Source organism: Helianthus annuus, chromosome 14 (genome assembly GCF_002127325.2).
Source record: "Helianthus annuus cultivar XRQ/B chromosome 14, HanXRQr2.0-SUNRISE, whole genome shotgun sequence".
NCBI lineage: Eukaryota > Viridiplantae > Streptophyta > Magnoliopsida > Asterales > Asteraceae > Helianthus > Helianthus annuus.
The window spans coordinates 63,362,783-63,381,787 of record NC_035446.2 but is presented as its reverse complement, the minus strand read 5'-3'; positions in this window follow the sequence as shown (position 1 = coordinate 63,381,787).

Here is a 19,005-nt window from a genome sequence, read left to right as displayed (position 1 = left end):
ACAGAGTTCAAAGACTGGCCAATCATTGCATTGAAGCTTGAAGCTGACAGAATTGAAAAGATTAAACTTGATCCACGGAAGAAAAAGACAGCTCCAAATTGGAATAAATACAACAAATTCATAGCTGATCTTATATCCGACCATAAAAGAAAGAAGCAAGAGTTGGTGGATGGAAAGGTGGATACTGCGGAGGCCATAGCAAAATGGTCAAAGCAGCAAATTGATGAAGCTTATGAAAGGCTTGAGAAGCAGAGGTTGAAAGCCTCTAACCCTCCCAAAAAGTCTGACTACAAAAGGCTGCAGGAGCAAGTCAAAATTTTTGAAACACAGATCAGCACAGCAGAAGATTTTGTCACAAAATTGAGAAAAGAAAAGAAAGAAATGCTATCTGCTGGAGTAGAAAAGAACAAAGAAGCTGAACAGATAGAAGAAGCTATGAAGAAAATAGCTTCAGATAAAGAAAGATTGGCAAAACTACAAGCCCTTGCCAAAAAGGTCAAAGTAGTAAGCCAAAAGTCATCAGCAGGTGTCACAAACAGTGAGCTGATCGACAAAGAAGTTGAAGCAGACATAGCTGCAGCCAATAAGATTATTGAACAAGCATTCATACGAGTGTCTGAAGGTCATGATACTGCTCTGCACTTCTTTTCCTGGCCAATCATTTCAAGTTCATCAATAAATAAACCTCTCCCAAGAAACCCATTTGGTTTTAAAATACTAAAGTGGCTCTCTGATCAAAAGACCCATGTATTAACTCTGATTAGAACCAATGGAGAAGTGAGACATATATCAAGGAATCAAGCACGAGGCCTAAGTGTTGAAGATCTACAAGCTCTCCTTGAGCTCTCACTGTGCAGGGATGAGGATGATACAAGTTCCAAAGAATTTGAAGAAGAATTTAAAAGAAAAGCAAAGGAACGTCTGATGAAGAATAAAGAACCCGAATAAAGATAGGTTTTGGCATTATCTGTTCCTGGGGGAGATTGTTGGGATTGAACCCTATCAGAGGAACAGATAATGTAAAGCCAAAACCTTATCACAACAATGGATTCACAATAAGCAAAAGTTTACTCTAAACTCTCCCCTTGACAGTGGTTATCTAACAGCTGATAGATCTTAAGTGCTGCTCAACTACAACAACTGATAAACCAAACTCTGATGATTAGCCAACGACTGCTGAAGACAAACACTGATGCTCTATCTACTGTTGTTTCCTAAGTACTGCTGAAGACTCAAGCACTGCTCTCTCAAAGACTGATCACCTTTGAAGAATGCACTGAAGATTCAACATCTGTGCTTAGGCTACAACAGTGGAACGTGAAGCAGTAGTTTTTCTTAGTTTTGCATTTTACTACTTATCAGATGTTACATGTCAGTAGTTTGTATAGAACAGTGTTTATAGTTTGTTAGGTCGTTAGATGTCACTATCATGGTGACGTCAGCTGAAGCTCATCAGTAGTTTGGTTTGCCTATAAATATGACAGTATTCTATACTGTTATACTTGATTCGTTTTGAGTGAGTTCGCCTCCTCAATTCAATCCTTTCATCTTGTGCAACCAACTCTGGTGTATCAGGCTGAGGGGGAGTTTAGATTGTAAGCTTGCATTGTAATCTTTTGCTTTTATGTAAATCTTTTGACTCAATGAAAAGCAATTGTTTATCAATCTATACTTTCCTTTGATTGTGTTTACAAAGTTTGCTACTCATTTCCGCTGCACTCATATCATTTCATATGTTCTGATTAATCGTTTTATGCAAACAAACACAATCATGATGGCCCCAGATCCTAACAATAACGAATGACATTCATTAATTTTGGCCGAACCGACCAGTACTAGGTTATGGTACCATAGGATCTAACAAATCCCGTTATCGGACTGCACCCATGGTTATGTGTGGGGGTTATTGTTGGTGCATCCATATGTCGCCTTCGTCTTGTATCGAGTCTTGATTAGATATAAATAGAATAGGGCACAGAATCCAAGAAATTAGTATTTGAAAGTGATTCCGCTTGAAATGACCACTTGTCATTTCAAGCGAAACCCCATATTAGTCTGATTCCGCTCAAGAGCATGTATATCTGATTTCGCTTGAGATTAACATAGTGATTCCGCTTGAATTGAACATACATGTTCAAGCGGAATAGGAACATCTATAAATAGGTGATGTTGGAGCGAAATCATTAATGATTGTCTTCCGGTTTGCAACGAAGTACTGCCGAAGTGTTGTCGTGCTTGTAAAAGGATTGTATATCAATAAAATCAATAGTTTAAAGTGAATACGGCTGAAATAACACTGATTCATTAGTTTCTGCCTCTTGAATTGGTGAATTACTTTTCTGATCGACTCGTTCGGGTCAGAAAACGATCCTACAAGTGGTATCAGAGCTCAGGAGGAAGAGTTCTTGCCATTTCAGCTGTAATTTCAGTTTTTCAACACCTTCTTCTTTAAAATTGAAAATTTTTCACGGTAAAATTGGCTCAGTTTTTCACATAACACACGCAATCATGTATTGATAAATCCTTGAAAGTTTCAGAAGTAAAATCGATCTAAAACTTGAGATTTTTGCTATTTCGCTTGAAATCGTTTTCGAAAAAGATGACGTCACATTGATTTCGCTTGAAATCAGCTCTTGTTTCCACTTGAAAGATTGATTTCACTTGAACATTTCATCTGAACCCGCTCGAAACTGAGATTCCGCTTGAAGTATCATCTGATTCTGCTTAAAGGTTGATTCCGCTTGGAAAATTCTTGTGATTCCGCTCCAGCGTTCATATTTCGCTTGAAATCTTGAAAAGTTGTGAACTTTTGAAAAATTGAAACATGGACAACGAGTTCTACAATGCCTTTGCTAGTCCTATCACAATTACTCAGAATGCTTTGCTTGAAAATGAAACTGGAGCAACTCAAAAACCGCCTAAGCTTATGGACATTGATGATTATAATGGTTGGCCGAACGCTTTGGTAACTGGGTTGAGGCGTATCATTTGGATGCTTGGGATCATACTGAAGTGCCATATTTCAGACCTCTTGACAGTGATCGAAAGACAATTCCAATTAGAGAATTAAGTCCTGAAGAGAAAAAGAAATACAAAGATGAGAAGTTGATGGTTAGTTTGTTACAGCAGGCGATTAAAGAGGACATACTGATTTTACTTCAACATGATGGTAGTGCATATTCGATCTGGAAAGAATTAGAAGCAAAGTCTCTTGGTAATGAAGATTTACTCAGAAACAAAGTGTCTCTAATGAAGAAAGAATTTGATTTATTCCGGGGTTTGAGAATGGAAAACACCAAGCAGATTATTGAAAGATACTGTAACTTGGTGAAGAATATGACGAGATTGGGCATCCACAAAAGTAAAGATGAGCTGATTGAGAAGCTGGCAGATGCGTTACCACATGATGTTTGGGGAACGTTTTTGATGATGTTGAGGAATAATAGAACAGAATATAACAATCTAACTCTGGGAGGGTTCATCAAACATCTTGAAGCTCAAGAGATGGACCAAAGAAAGATTGCCAGGATGAAGAACTATGATGGAGAACAGGACATTGGTTTGTACTTTAAAAGTGGTGTTAGTGAGAAGACAAATTTCTCTCCAAAGGTTGAAACTGCTTATAATGCAAAAGGTTCTTCTGAAAGTTCATCTCAGGGATCAAGCAGCACAACAGGAGACTCTTCATTTCCAACATATGATCCACAGTTTTCTATAACAAAGAGTGGCAAAGTTCTTCAATGCAATATTGCCTTAAAGCTTGAAAATGATCAGAATTATACTGAGGAAGTTGCTAAAAGTCACATGTCTTTGTTGGTAACGGTGCTTGAATCTTATGGAGGCTTAGTTGCAGGAGGGATCGGGAATCCAATGTTCACGAAAGAAGATTACGATCAAATTGATGCCGAGGAAATGGAATTGATGGATATTAAATGGTGCATGGCTAGTGTGTTGAGACGGGCTGAAAAGTTTAAACAAATTACAGGCAGAGATGATTTTCGCGAGGCACATGTTTCAACATTAGGTTTTGATAAGTCTAAAGTTACTTGTTTTCGTTGTAGGGAAAAGGGGCATTTCAAGAGAGAGTGTATAAATCGAGAAGCGAGTGGAGCTCAAAACCCTTTCGGAAACAACAACTACTACAAAAAGGCGATTTATCATCAAGTCACACAACAGCCATATCAACAACAAAAGGCACCGCATCAGGCACAAACTACACATGGTAGAAATGCGATTGAAGATTCAAAGAGAGCTTGTCTGGTTAATCAGGGCAAAGAGAGCGGATTCAGTTGGGATAAATACATTCCAATGGATAACAAAGTATGCTTGGCAGATCAAGACGATGAAAAATTGGCTGAAGGTTTTAGTTGGGATAATTATTGTCCAGACCAAGAATTCATGGCCAAAGAGATATCAAATGTTTAAAGCCTTTGTTGCCAATGCTTATGATGAGTATTGGGCAGAAAAATACATAAAAATTAGGCAAGCTGAAGAGGAGAAATGGAAAAGATATGAAAAAGAAGGAGAGGAAGAAAGGAGAAAAGCTGAATCTGAAAAGAAGAAAAGAGAAGAAGAAGTTCAAGTGAGAACAGTCAAAGAAGTTCCAGAATTTAAAATCAAAGTTGAGACTGAAGCAGTCAAAGTTCCAGAGAAGTGTTTGAATTGTGATTCTTTGATCAAGCTAAACAATGAGTTGCTACACAACATTAAAAGGTTGAAAGAATCATATGATACATTGAACAAAGAAGTGAACAAATACACCGAATCGAACAGTGAATAAGCTGTTGCAATGAATACACTCAAAGGAGCTTACATGAGACTGCTTGATGATGTCAACTACTACACAGAGAAGTGTGCTGAGCTAGAATTGAAGTTGGCAACACAAAGAATTGAAACTGAAAGAGTCAAGAATTTATTGAAAAGTTACTCATGTTCTACTTTTGTTGTTGACAGGATTTACCTGATTGTGGAAAGATTGAAGACTTTGAGGAAGAAAAGACTTTGGAAGAAAAGAAGTCTGAGACAAAAGAAGAGGATGAAGTAGAAATTTCTGGTAAGAAACCAAGTGTTGTCTACAATAGATGTCCGTCCCCGGTCGAAAATGGATATTCGCCTCGAAATCCGAATTCTGAAAGAGTCAAAAAGGCAATTAACTTACAATGGGAGTCTGGGTCATCAGATAACTTGCCAGAAAATATTGATGTCACGTTCACATCGTCTGACACTGATCATGAGTCAAAGTTGATAAAAAGTGTGGTCGATTAGGTGTTGGATAAAGATGACACTGAGGAGTCAAAATTGGAGTCCAAATCCGAGTCAAAGTCGGAGTTTGATATGTCAAAGTCAACAATCAAAAAGGACAAACGGGTTTATGATAAGGAATTTTTGCTATCAAAATCTATTTTGAATGACGAACCGATCAAAGTAGCATATACTCTGAAAGATTCTGACAAATTATATTCTGATGAGATTTTTCCAATAAGAAGTGTTAAAATTGAAATGATTAAAAAGGTTTTCAAAATCACAGAAATTAATATTTCTGAAATAAAAGATTTAAATCTTTTAGGAAAACCTAAACAATACACTTCAAGAGATCAACAAACAATTAACAAGAAAATGGGTTACAATTGTGGTTATAGTTTCCAAAAGAAATCAAACCATAATGGTAATGTCAAGAAGAAAGGTCTTGGTTTTAATCAATTGAAAAATCATAAAATGAAAGAGTTTATAAACCAAAAACTGTGTTTGTTTCAGGAAAATCTCCAGAGGCTGAGAAAGAACAAGCTTTCAGGAAGCAGACAAATCAAGAATTCCTTGCCAAAAAGCAAGAAAAATTGAAGAAGAAAGTTGTTCAGAAAAAGATTGAAACGAGAACCTGTTTTCAGTGCAAAACTGCTGGTCATATTGCTAAAAATTGTCCGAAGATATTCAAACCAAAACAGGAAGTTTTTGAGAAAATTAAGGAAAAGGTTGTTGAAAAAGTCGAACCACCAACAAACAAACTTAAAGTTTTTGAAAATTCAATTTATGAAGTTGGTGAGTGTTCGAAAAAGTTTTTCAAAAAGAAAGAAACACTTAACAACCAAAAATGGGTTGTTAAGAAGTCAAGAGACAGTTCAGGTGATGAATCTGATTCCATAAAATCAAAGGAGCCGCAGGTTGTTGTGAAAAATGAGAAGAAAGTTCCTCTAGTGGATGATGTGAATTTTCCACCACTAAGTGCTAAAAATATGAAATCTAAAATTGGAAAAGTTGAAATTTCAAACCAATTCTTTTCTAAAAAGAAAGACTTGGATATTGAAAAAGCTTGTAACCCAGCAGTGAAAAATATTTTTGGAAAAATGATTGAGGGAAAGGCTAAAGGGGTAAAAGAGTTTTATCAATAAAAAAGGAAAGATGGAACCCCAAATGAGACTGAAAAGGTTACACCCAAGGTTGGTCAGGCTTGGGTGGATATATTCTTCGTTGAATAGAAACCTGACTTCTCGGAGCTCCCAAGTTGGTAATCGCGGAGCATGAATCGGCATCATTCTTGAAAATATTTTTGAAAATTTAAAACTGAGAAGTGTGAATTGCCGGAACTCCCAGGCTGGTAAGTGTGGAGTAGGAATCGGCATCTTGAGAATTCAACCAACAAGTGGTAATTAGTTGAAAACTATGTTTACAAGATGTTTGTTTGATCGTACAAGTGGTTAAGCAAGGTCATTAAGTTGAACTTGATATAATCCTCATATAAAGTGGTTGAAAAACAATGTGATGAGTCTACCCCGAACCTACAAGTGGTTAAAACAAAACTTATTTTCCGGAAAAACCATTTTGATTAAAACAAACTTAAGTGTTTTGAAATCATAATGGGAAAATAGTTTGTTGTGAGGGGGAGTTCTGATTGTTTATGCCAAGTGGATGGAGAATTGAGGCGATTCATATCAGTTGTCATGTTCTTGTACAGTTTGTTTTAAATTTTCTATTAAATGTGTTTGTATTTTAGGGGGAGTATTAAAAATTTCAGAAAATCCAAAAACATTAGAAAATTTGAAAAAGCCAAAAAACATGATAAAATGAAAAATGAGTTTTTGTTGCATAAAAGAGGAAATGATAGTACATCAGTGGACTATCACAACATGCTAAAGAAATGTAAAGTTAAAAATGTGATAAACAATCTCACTGCGGATATGCCAGTAGGTTTTTACACATTTAGTAAATTGTGACGAGATATAAATCTAAATTCAAACTTGCTTATCTCGTGGGTAACATTTCTTGGATATATGGGTAACCCCGAAATCTTGTTTGAAAGGTCCCTCTTTCTGAGATACTAGGCCTTTATACTCAGTGATATCTGGGGTATTATCCCGGGACTTCTGCTGAATGGAAATTCTGACCTAGTCCCCGCATAATACTTTCTGCAAATGCTTGAAACATAGCACAGCCCTCAGCAAAAATGATGAAACAATAAAATTGATAATCACTGCTGCTGAAGATAAGATCCTCTAAAGGGGACACACCTAAAGTCGAGCCGTCATCTCTTTGCTGAACGGAAGTTCTGACCTGAGCTCTCACGGTTTCGCATCTAACCCCTTTACAGATATCATCTATGGTATACTCACCTATAAGACTGAATATTGGGATCTGGATACGGGAGTATATTCAAGTGGTGGGACACGCGAATAAGTTTAAGTATCTAAAATATTAATCTCGTATCTCGAAACAGTTGAAATTTGTGTGAAAATTTAAGTGGACCAATATACTGATAATCTAGGTGAATTGTTTAGAACTTAAAATGAAATCAAGCTTAAACGGTGTTAGTGATTTGTCTCAAAAGCTGATATGATCCTCTTGCACAAACTCACAAAAATATTGTTTGTAAATATTTTCTTTACTGCATTTATATTCATTAAAAATCCAAAAAGATTTTAGGGTATTTTAGCATACACTTTTGAAAAATTCAAAAAGATTTTCGACATCTGATGTAGAAAAGCTGATTTTCGAAATTCCAAGTGCTAAACTTGATGAACAGGTTTGGGAATAGATTATGTGAAAATGATTGTATTTTTCAAAATGATTTTCAAAGAATAAATCATTGTTGAACATGTCTTGAAATTGGTTTCTAAATTTTAAAGATTTAAACTTATGTGTTGGGTAGAGATTTGTGCAGGATAAGAGCTAGGCAATGATCTTGAATCTGTGATTTCCAGACTACGATCCCAGCAGATTGAGAGGGGGAGTCTGAAGAACAAAGTGCCAGATTCTGATCCTGAGATTGCTGATGATAATGAAGTTTAAAGATTCTAACAATCGAGGGAGAGGAGTTTGTTGATGATAGATATTAAGTAAGGATGCTTACAATGGAAAATACTTCGGAGAGAAGCACGAAGACTGATAAAGACTGAAGGTTTGACAACCGAAGACTCGACACTAAAGACTCCGTCAACATCCGAGGGGGAGTTTGTTGGTGCATCCATCTGTCGCCTTCGTCTTGTATCGAGTCTTGATTAGATATAAATAGAATAGGGCACGAAATCCAGGAAATTAGTATTTGAAGGTGATTCCGCTTGAAATGACCACTTGTCATTTCAAGCGAAACCCCATATTAGTCTGATTCCGCTCAAGAGCATGTATATCTGATTTCGCTTGAGATTAACATAGTGATTCCACTTGAATTGAACATACATGTTCAAGCGGAATAGGAACATCTATAAATAGGTGATGTTGGAGCGAAATCATTAATGATTGTCTTCCGGTTTGCAACGAAGTGCTGCTGAAGTGTTGTCGTGCTTGTAAAAGGATTGTATATCAATAAAATCAACAGTTTAAAGTGAATACGGCTGAAATAACATTGATTCATTAGTTTCCGCCTCTTGAATTGGTGAATTACTCTTCTGATCGACTCGTTCGGGTCAGAAAACGATCCTACGGTTATGTGGGTAACGACTGAACCTGTTAATTGTTAACTTACCATTTGGTGGTTTTTTAATACGAGTGGAACGATGGACGAGTTGCGAAGGTTTGAATGTTATAAGCGAGACGACCAAAAGTTAGTTTTCACAAATAAAACGAGAACGATTTGAATGATTTGGAACGATTTGAAGGATTTAAACAAATGAATGATGGTCTATAACGAGAACGATTTAAACTATATAAATGATGGGTTTTTGGTATGTGATTAGATAACGGGACGGGTGTAACATGATAAAGGCATGGTAGATACGTTGTTGGTACTTCTTATATATAAGTGTTTTTATCATATTACATTCCGTGGCGTTATTTAGTTCACTTAGGCGAACGATTTTTAAACAAAGACACACAACGATGTTTACTAAACGATATAAACCATACGAGTTATATTACGAGAACGATTTACAATTTAGTTTACATAAACAAATGTTTTGGGTTAAGATTCATGGCATCGAGGTTTTATAAACTATAACCAATCTGTTTTGACTTGGTTATTCATTTTACAATACAAACATTTTACAAAACAAGGTTTTCTAATATCAATTAACGAAGTTGTACGAGTTATTTCAACATGTAAACGAGCCATGAATCTGACACTCACACAAAACCTATGTGCTCGCCGGCATTTTTATGCTGACTTTATTTTTACATATGTTTCAGGTGGTGTTGAATGATGTTGATTGCGACTAGGATGCATGCTCACTTAGGACTGGACGAGGCCTTAGTGACTTAATAACGATGATAGTCGATATGTGAACTTGTTTGTTTAATTTTAAGACACTGTAAATATTTAATAACTAAATAAAACGAAACTTTTTGATCCATGGTTATGAAACAATAATTCTGTCGCTCCACTCCCCGACGTTTCCGCCGCGGTTTCGTTGTTTTAACGAGGTCGGGGTGTGACACCCTATATATAGGAGTTGCATTCCACCAATTCTAAAATTATCATACAACCTATTTGCCAAAAGTCCCGAAGCAAACATATCACCTTTAGATCATTGAGTATAGTTTCCATTCATCCCTATTTTTGTTTGTGGGCGTTTATTATATAGGTTATAAACTCTCATTCTCGCCTAGATTCTTTCTATAACTAATTTTGTGGTTCTCTCTACTGGACAAAAAGAATCCATGGCACTACTGTAAATAACAAAAAAATTTTGTCCATTTGTTGTACTGTTCCTAAGAACTTACAACAATTGTTATATGTAGTAAATTTCATTTTCATAAGTGAGTGAACTAAAAAGTAAAACTTTAATGTGACAACATTATGAGTGAACTAAAAAAAGTAAAAATTTAATATGACAACTTCTAACGAATATAATTAGGTGGTTTTTAGAAAACTATGTTAGCTTTTAATATATTAGATACATATGTGATAATCTTTTTTATAGATGTTGTTTAACATTTTGTTTTTTGGTTTTTATTAAGGAAATTGAAATTAATTTACTAATAACATGATTTATTAAACGTAATATATGTTATATACGTATCTATATCTATATCTACACTATATAATAAAAGAAACAATTTGGGGACACTTATCAACAGACCATGTATCTTATGATTTTTCTACCAATCTCTTATGGATAATTCATGGGGTTATAACCTAGTATATAGTATTTGAAAAGGCTCTATTTAAAATTAAAATGTAAAATGTTATAATAGTTAATATTACTGTTATACTTTTTATTACTTTATTATATACCTTTACACGAGTTTTTTTTTCCATAGTAGTGTTGAGGGGAAAACTATTTACCATTTAAGTGTTTCTTGAAACCATGTTGTTATATTCACAGGGGGTTTGAGTGTGCAGTTAACAAAGTTGGAGGTCTAAGGTGATAATGCTGAGGACTAAAGTGTATAAACAGAATTCTCAGAGGGCTTGATTGGAAGTATCATTTAACCTAAGTATAAAACGGAAGTTCAGTGTTGTTGTCCCATTCAATTGCTCTCCAGAACTTTCTTTCTTCTCTCTTGTTCAAAGCGATTATGTGACAACTCGTATTTCAGAACCTATCGTTGTGTATCATGTGACGTGTATGAACTCTATGTGACTAATTGATGTGTTAGTTTTATGAATGAATGTTACCTGTTATGTTTGTGTTATGTGAAATTATGTGTGTAGATATATAACTCGAACCGTGCAACATTGCTCAATCGCACAACACCTTTGGGTTCGGCCCATTATGCTCGAACTCGAAACCAAGGTCAACCCAAGGGAAGGGTTCGGCCCACTCCTTTTATACGCATACAAGCACCCGCGTGTGGGGTTTATTCCTCATAACTTGCAAAATACACAACACACACAAACCCTAGTTCCCTCCTCTCCTCTCTCTCTTGTTCGACGACAACCCTCACGGCCGAAGCCCCTCATCTCGATCAACCTAGTTCTTTGGCTTTCCAGTTAGTGTTTTAATTACTAATTGTATGTTACTTGATGTTGCGATCTACATGTTTCCACATAATGATTTAGGGATGACATATGATTGTTTAGGATTGTAAATCGTTAAGGTTGTTCATGTAAATCGATTCACTTGTGTAGGATGTTTAGACTAAATTAGAGTTGATGATTGTGTGTTGATGATCTAGAACTGAATAAATGATAACCGGTTATGATACGTTAATCATCGAATGAATTGTAGGGATTGTTATGTTAGTATGCATGCTAGTAATCAAGAACATGAATCATGTTGACATGTTTAAGTGTTATGATTATTGTTCATGTTTTATTCATAATTAGGGTTCATGAAAATCGGTTGGAATATGCTTAATTTGATCGATTGAATGCTAAATTGAAACTATTGGAATTGATTGGTAAAAATCAAGGGTGTAACTGATTGATTGTTGACTAAATCGAATAATGGAAACAATATAACTGATTAGCATAATTGTCGGATAATAAAACAAATCGCACAAGGTCCCTCTCGATCGCACAAGATCAGATCACATAGGAATCTGATCTGACCGCACAAGACCAGTTGCACAACAATCGCACAACAAGGGTACAAGTAAATAAGGCACATTGTACAACCTAGGATTGCATGATCACACAAGACAGTGTCGATCGCACAAGGCTTGGGCCACACACACATCTGTTGAATATTTTTATGCTGTTGGGCCTTAAAGCCCAAACTCAATCGCACATGTCTTGTTCAGTCGCACAAGCCGAACTGGACCGTACAAGGTTATTGAACTGTTTAATTATTTGGGTCGCATAGATTGTTGGGCTTATTTATAAGTTGGGCCGATTTATGTTGGACCGCACAACATGTTGTGGATCGCACAAAGGGGTGCTGAACGCACAACATTTTGGGCCGGGTAGGTGTTTGGGTTTCGACTACCCACTCGCACAAGATGTTATTGGGTTACACTGTTACTCCAACCTAATACATCCTAATCGCACAAGTTTGGGTTTTATGTGTGTTAACTGATTCGTCTAACATATAATGTGTATGCCATGATCAATACGTGTTCGTAATTTTTTAGCTTATGTGTAAACCTACGTGCACTACTTGAACCTAGACCTGACTTGTATGGTAACCATGTTAGGACGTGGTTGACCCCTAGCAGCTCGATTGACCTTTCGCTTATCTGCCGAGCTAACCTAAGGTGAGTTCGCACTCTCTACAAAGCATGGAAATTCCCGGTGGGTTGGGAATGGATTAAGGAAAATGGATTCCTCGTCCTTCTGGGGTAGGACAGTACAGGTTAAGGAATGTAATTCCTCGTCCTTTTGGACAGTTTAAATTTCACTAGACCAAAACTCTATCACGAAGTCCCTCCTTTTATATCGACTTAATCGTCGGGCCAATGGCGAGCGGGTCATTAGTTAGATAGCGCTATTTAGGTCTCACAAGCCTCACATCGTGCCGCAGAGGACGGGCGTGAACTAATGGATCTGGGCACGTCAATGATGATAGACAGTGACGCTAAGGGCACATAAACATGACTAAAGTTAGTGGTCGATATGTTAACGTGTCTAGTAGTGTAAACATGGGGTAGCCCCCACGGCTGGATTGCCAGAGTAAATGGGATAAACAAATCACGTTTTCAACTATGGGGTAACCCCTACGGCAAGGATGCCAGTTAAACGAAACTATGTTTTTGGAAACTTAAACAAACACCCAACTATGAACTCGCTTAACTTTATTGTTGACTCGTTACTACATGCTTTGCAGGTCACTAGGTTTAGCAGGAGCTTGCATGGGGAAGAGACGTTGTGGAGCATGGATATTGAGTGTTCATGATGAACTTAAACACTTTAATTTATGATTTGGGTTTTGAACTAATTGCTTCCGCTAATAACTTAGATTTATTAAACTGTTTTTTGGACACCAATTATATTGTGTGGTTGAACTTTTAATTACTTTACTATATTGTTCACTATGATTGGTGGTTTGATCCTGGTCAGTCGCGCCTCCACGTGGTGACAGAATTGGAAGAACGATCTACGCAACTACAAGAACTCTTGGAAAAGGGTTTCATACGTCCTAGCTCTTCGCCCTGGGAAGCCCCAGTTTTGTTTGTGAAGAAGAAAGACGGTACCTTCTGAATGTATATTGACTATCGTGAGCTCAACAAGGTGACCGTGAAGAACCGCTACCCTCTTCCTCGTATAGACGACATGTTCGATCAACTGCAAGGGTCGAGCTTCTACAAAAAGATTGATCTGAGATCGGGATATCATCAGCTGAGAGTCCGAGATGAGGACGTCTCTAAAACAGCATTTAGAACTCGTTATGGGCACTACGAGTTTCTGGTCATGCCTTTCGGACTTACGAACGCCCCTGCGGTTTTCATGGATCTTATGAACAGAGTGTGCAAGCCCTATCTGGATAAATTCGTTATTGTTTTCATCAACGACATCCTGATCTATTCTAAGAGTCAGGAGGAACACGAGCAGCACCTGAGACTTATTTTGGAACTCCTTCGGACAGAACAGTTGTATGCCAAATTTATGAAATGTGACTTCTGGCTTCGTGAAGTCCATTTTCTAGGCCATGTGGTAAACAAGGATGGGATTCATGTTGATCCATCTAAGGTAGATTCGATCAAGAACTGGCCTGCACCTCGTACACCAACAGAAATCCGTCAATTCTTGGGTTTGGCGGGCTACTACAGAAGGTTTATCAAGGACTTCTCCAAGATTGCGCAACCTCTCACTTCGCTGACTCAGAAGGGTGTCACTTATCGTTGGAGTGATGCACAGGAAACGGCGTTTCAGCACTTAAAAGATAGACTTTGTAGCGCACCTATCCTCTCATTGCCTGAAGGCATAGACGATTTTGTGGTTTACTGCGACGCATCCATCCAAGGACTTGGATGTGTGTTGATGAAACGTGACAAGGTCATTGCTTATGCGTCACGACAACTTAAAGTTCACGAAAGGAACTACACTACGCATGACTTGGAACTGGGAGCAGTGGTATTTGCTCTTAAGATATGGAGACATTACCTGTACGGTACCAGGTGCACCATTTACATCGATCACAGGAGTCTCGAGCATATCTTCAAGCAAAAGGAGTTAAACATGCGTCAACGACAATGGGTTGAGCTTTTGAATGATTACGAATGTGCGATCAAGTACCATCCGGGCAAAGCCAATGGTGTGGCCGACGCCCTCAGTCGAAAGAATACTACACCTAGGCGTGTGCGAGCGTTACAACTTACCATCCAATCTAGTCTTCCTGCTCAGATACGGGATGCTCAGGCTGAAGCATTGAAAGAAGAAAACGTCAGGGCTGAGTCCCTACGAGGATCCAGGAAACGGTTAGAACAAAAGGAAGACGGCGCCTACTACGTAACAGGGCGTATCTGGGTCCCACTTTATAGAAACTTATGCGAGCTTGCGATGGATGAAGCGCATAAGTCTCGCTACTCAGTACATCCTGGTTCGGATAAGATGTACCACGACTTAAAAACTAAATACTGGTGGCCTAGCATGAAAGCCCACATAACAACCTACGTTGGTAAATGTTTGACTTGTGCGAGAGTCAAGAGTGAATATCAGAAACCATCAGGCCTACTTCAACAACCAGAGATACCGACATGGAAATGGGAGCAAATTTCCATGGATTTTGTTATTGGCCTACCTAGATCCCAACGCGGTAATGACACTATTTAGGTGATAGTGGATCGATTGACGAAGTCTGCACACTTTTTGGCTATCAAGGAAACAGACAAGTTTTCTACCTTAGCAGACGTTTACTTAAAGGAAGTAGTATCGAGGCACGGGGTGCCAACCTCCATTATTTATGATCGTGATGCACGTTTTACTTCCGAACTATGGCAAGCAATGCACAGGTACTTTGGCTCACGTTTAGATATGAGCAAAGCTTATCATCCACAGACGGATGGGCAGTCTGAACGCACCATCCAAACCCTTGAAGACATGCTTAGGGCGTGTGTAATCGACTTTGGTAACGGCTGGGAAAAGCATCTCCCGTTAGTGGAGTTCTCGTATAATAACAGTTACCACACCAGTATCCAGGCCGCTCCGTTTGAGGCATTGTATGGACGAAAATGCCGATCACCTCTTTGCTGGGCAGAACTTGGTGACAGCCAGATCACTGGCACAGAACTTGTGGTAGACACAACAGAAAGGATTTCTCAGATACGACAACGAATGGCGGCAGCTCGTGACCGTCAGAAAAGCTACGCTGACAAGCGCAGGAAAGGTCCACTCGAGTTCCAGGTTAGGGATCGAGTACTACTCAAAGTCTCAGCTTGGAAAGGTGTAGCTTGTTTTGGTAAACGAGGCAAACTAAATCCACCATACGTCGGACCTTTCGAAATCATACAGAAAATAGGCAAGGTGGCCTACAAACTAAACCTACCAGCACAACTCAGTGGAGTCCACAACGTTTTCCACGTGTTGAATCTGAAGAAGTGTCTGTCAGATGAGACCCTCGTAGTTCCACTCAGGAAGCTCACTATCGACGATCAGTTGCGATTCGTCGAGGAACCAGTAGAGATTACTGACCGAAATGTTAATGTTCTCAAGCGTACTAGAATACCTCTTGTTCGAGTTCGTTGGAACTCCCGTCGTGGCCCAGAGTTCACATGGGAACGCGAAGACCAGATGAAACAAAAGTATCCCCAATTGTTCGAGAACAGTACAACCACTAATGAGGCTGAAGCTACTACGGAATTTCGGGACGAAATCCCAAACCAATAGGGGAAGGATATGACACCCTAGGAAAACCAGGAAACCATGCAACTTAACTAGCTTCCTCAGTGAGTACGTGCGAAATTTCGGGACGAAATTTCTTTCACCTTGGGGATGATGTGACAGCCCGTATTTCAGAACCTATCGTTGTGTATCATGTGACGTGTATGAACTCTATGTGACTAATTGATGTGTTAGTTTTATGAATGAATGTTACCTGTTATGTGAAATTATGTGTGTAGATATATAACTCGAACCGCACAACATTGCTCAATCGCACAACACCTTTGGGTTCGGCCCATTATGCTCGAACTCGAAACCAAGGGCAACCCAAGGGAAGGGTTCGGCCCACTCCTTTTATACGCATACAAGCACCCGTGTGTGGGGTTTATTCCTCATAACTTGCAAAATACACAACATACACAAACCCAAGTTCCCTCCTCTCCTCTCTCTCCTGTTCGACGGCAATCCTCACAGCCGAAGCCCCTCATCTCGATCAACCTAGTTCTTTGGCTTTCCGGTTAGTGTTTTAATTACTAATTGTATGTTACTTGATGTTGCGATCTACATGTTTCCACATAATGATTTAGGGATGACATATGATTGTTTATGATTGTAAATCATTAAGGTTGTTCATGTAAATCGATTCACTTGTGTAGGATGTTTAGACTAAATTAGAGTTGATGATTGTGTTGATGATCTAGAACCGAATAAATGATAACCGGTCGTGATACGTTAATCATCGAATGAATTGTGGGGATTGTTATGTTAGTTTGCATGCTAGTAATCAAGAACATGAATCATGTTGACATGTTTTAGTGTTATGATTATTGTTCATGTTTTATTCGTAATTAGGGTTCATGAAAATCGGTTGGAATATGCTTAATTTGATCGATTGAATGCTAAATGGAAACCGTTGGAATTGATTGGTAAAAATCAAGGGTGTAACTGATTGATTGTTGACTAAATCGAAATGGAAACAATATAACTGATTAGCATAATTGTCGGATAATAAAACGAATCACACAAGGTCCCTCTCGGTCGCACAAGATCAGATCACATAGGAATTTGATCTGACCGCACAAGACCAGTCGCACAACACAATCACACAACTAGGGTACAAGTAAATAAGGCACATCGTACAACCTAGGATTGCATGATCGCACAAGACTTGTGGATCGCACAAGACAGTGCCGATCACACAAGGCTTGGGCCACACACACATCTATTGAACATTTTTATGCTGTTGTGCCTTAAAGCCCAAACTCAATCACATAAGTCTTGTTCAGTCGCACAAGCCGAACTGGACCGCACAAGGTTATTGAACTGTTTAATTATTTGGGCCGCATAGATTGTTGGGCTTATTTATAAGTTGGGCCGGTTTATGTTGGACCGCACAACATGTTGTGGATCGCACAAAGGAGTGTTGAACGCACAACATGTTGGACCGGGTAGTTTTTTGGGTTTTGACTACCCACTCGCACAAGATGTTATTGGGTTACACTGTTACTTCAGCCCAATACATCCTGATCGCACAAGTTTGGGTTTTGTGTGTGTTAACTGATTAGTCTAACATATTTAATGTGTATGCCTTGATCAATACGTGTTCGTAATTTGTTAGCTTATGTGTAAACCTACGTGCACTACTTGAACCTAGACCTGACTTGTCTGGTAACCATGTTAGGACGTGGTTGACCCCAAGCAGCTCGATTGACCTTTCGCTTATCTGCCGAGCTAACCTAAGGTGAGTTCACACTTTCTACAAAGCATGGAAATTCCCGGTGGGTTGGGAATGGGTTAAGGAATATGGATTCCCCGTCCTTCTGGGGTAGGACAGTACGGATTAAGGAATGTAATTCCTCGTCCTCTTGGACAGTTTAAATTTCACTAGACCAAAACTCTATTATGAAGTGCCTCCTTTTATATCGACTTAATCGCCGGGCCAATGGCGAGCGGATCATTAGTTAGATAGCGCTATTTAGGTCTGACTAGCCTCACACCGTGCCGCAGAGGACGGGCGTGAACTAATGGATCTGGGCACGTCAATGATGATAGACATTGACGCTAAGGGCACATAAACATGACTAAAGTTAGTTGTCGATATGGTAACGAGTCTAGTAGTGTAAACAAGGGGTAGCCCCCACGACTGGATTGCCAGAGTACATGGGATAAACAAATCACGTTTTCAACTATGGGGTAACCCCCACGGCAAGGATGCCAGTTAAAGGAAAGTATGTTTTTGGAATAACTTAAACAAACACCCAACTGTGAACTCGCTCAACTTTGTTGTTGACTCGTTACGACATGCTTTGCGGGTCACTAGGTTTAGCAGGAGCTTGCATGGGGAAGAGCCGTTGTGGAGCATGGATATTGAGTGTTCATGATGAACTTAAACACTTTAATATATGATTTGGGTTTTGAACTAATTGCTTCCGCTGATAACTTAGATTTATTAAACTGTTTTTGGACACCAATTATATTGTGTGGTTGAACTTTTAATTACTTTACTATATTGTTCAATATGATTGGTGGCTTGATCCTTGTCAGTCACGCCTCCACGCGATGATACTCCGCGTGTGGATTTTGGGGGTGTGACAGATTAGGGTTTGAGTTGTTTGTATTGATCGCCTGTGATCTTGTTGAATCTCGTGTGAGATTCAATAGTGATAGTGATCTTCAGATGAACTGATTATCATTAGTTGATTGTTCTTCTTTGTATTGTTCAAGATCTTACTTGATTGTAAGATCTAGGGTTCTGGGGGGATTTTTTGGTTTGGGTAATTAATATGATTTGCCATCTTGTTTTGTCGCTATATCTTTGTTCTCTGTTCCGTGTTCATATTGTACCATTTTAGATGGTATAAGAGCATTAGTTCTTTTGA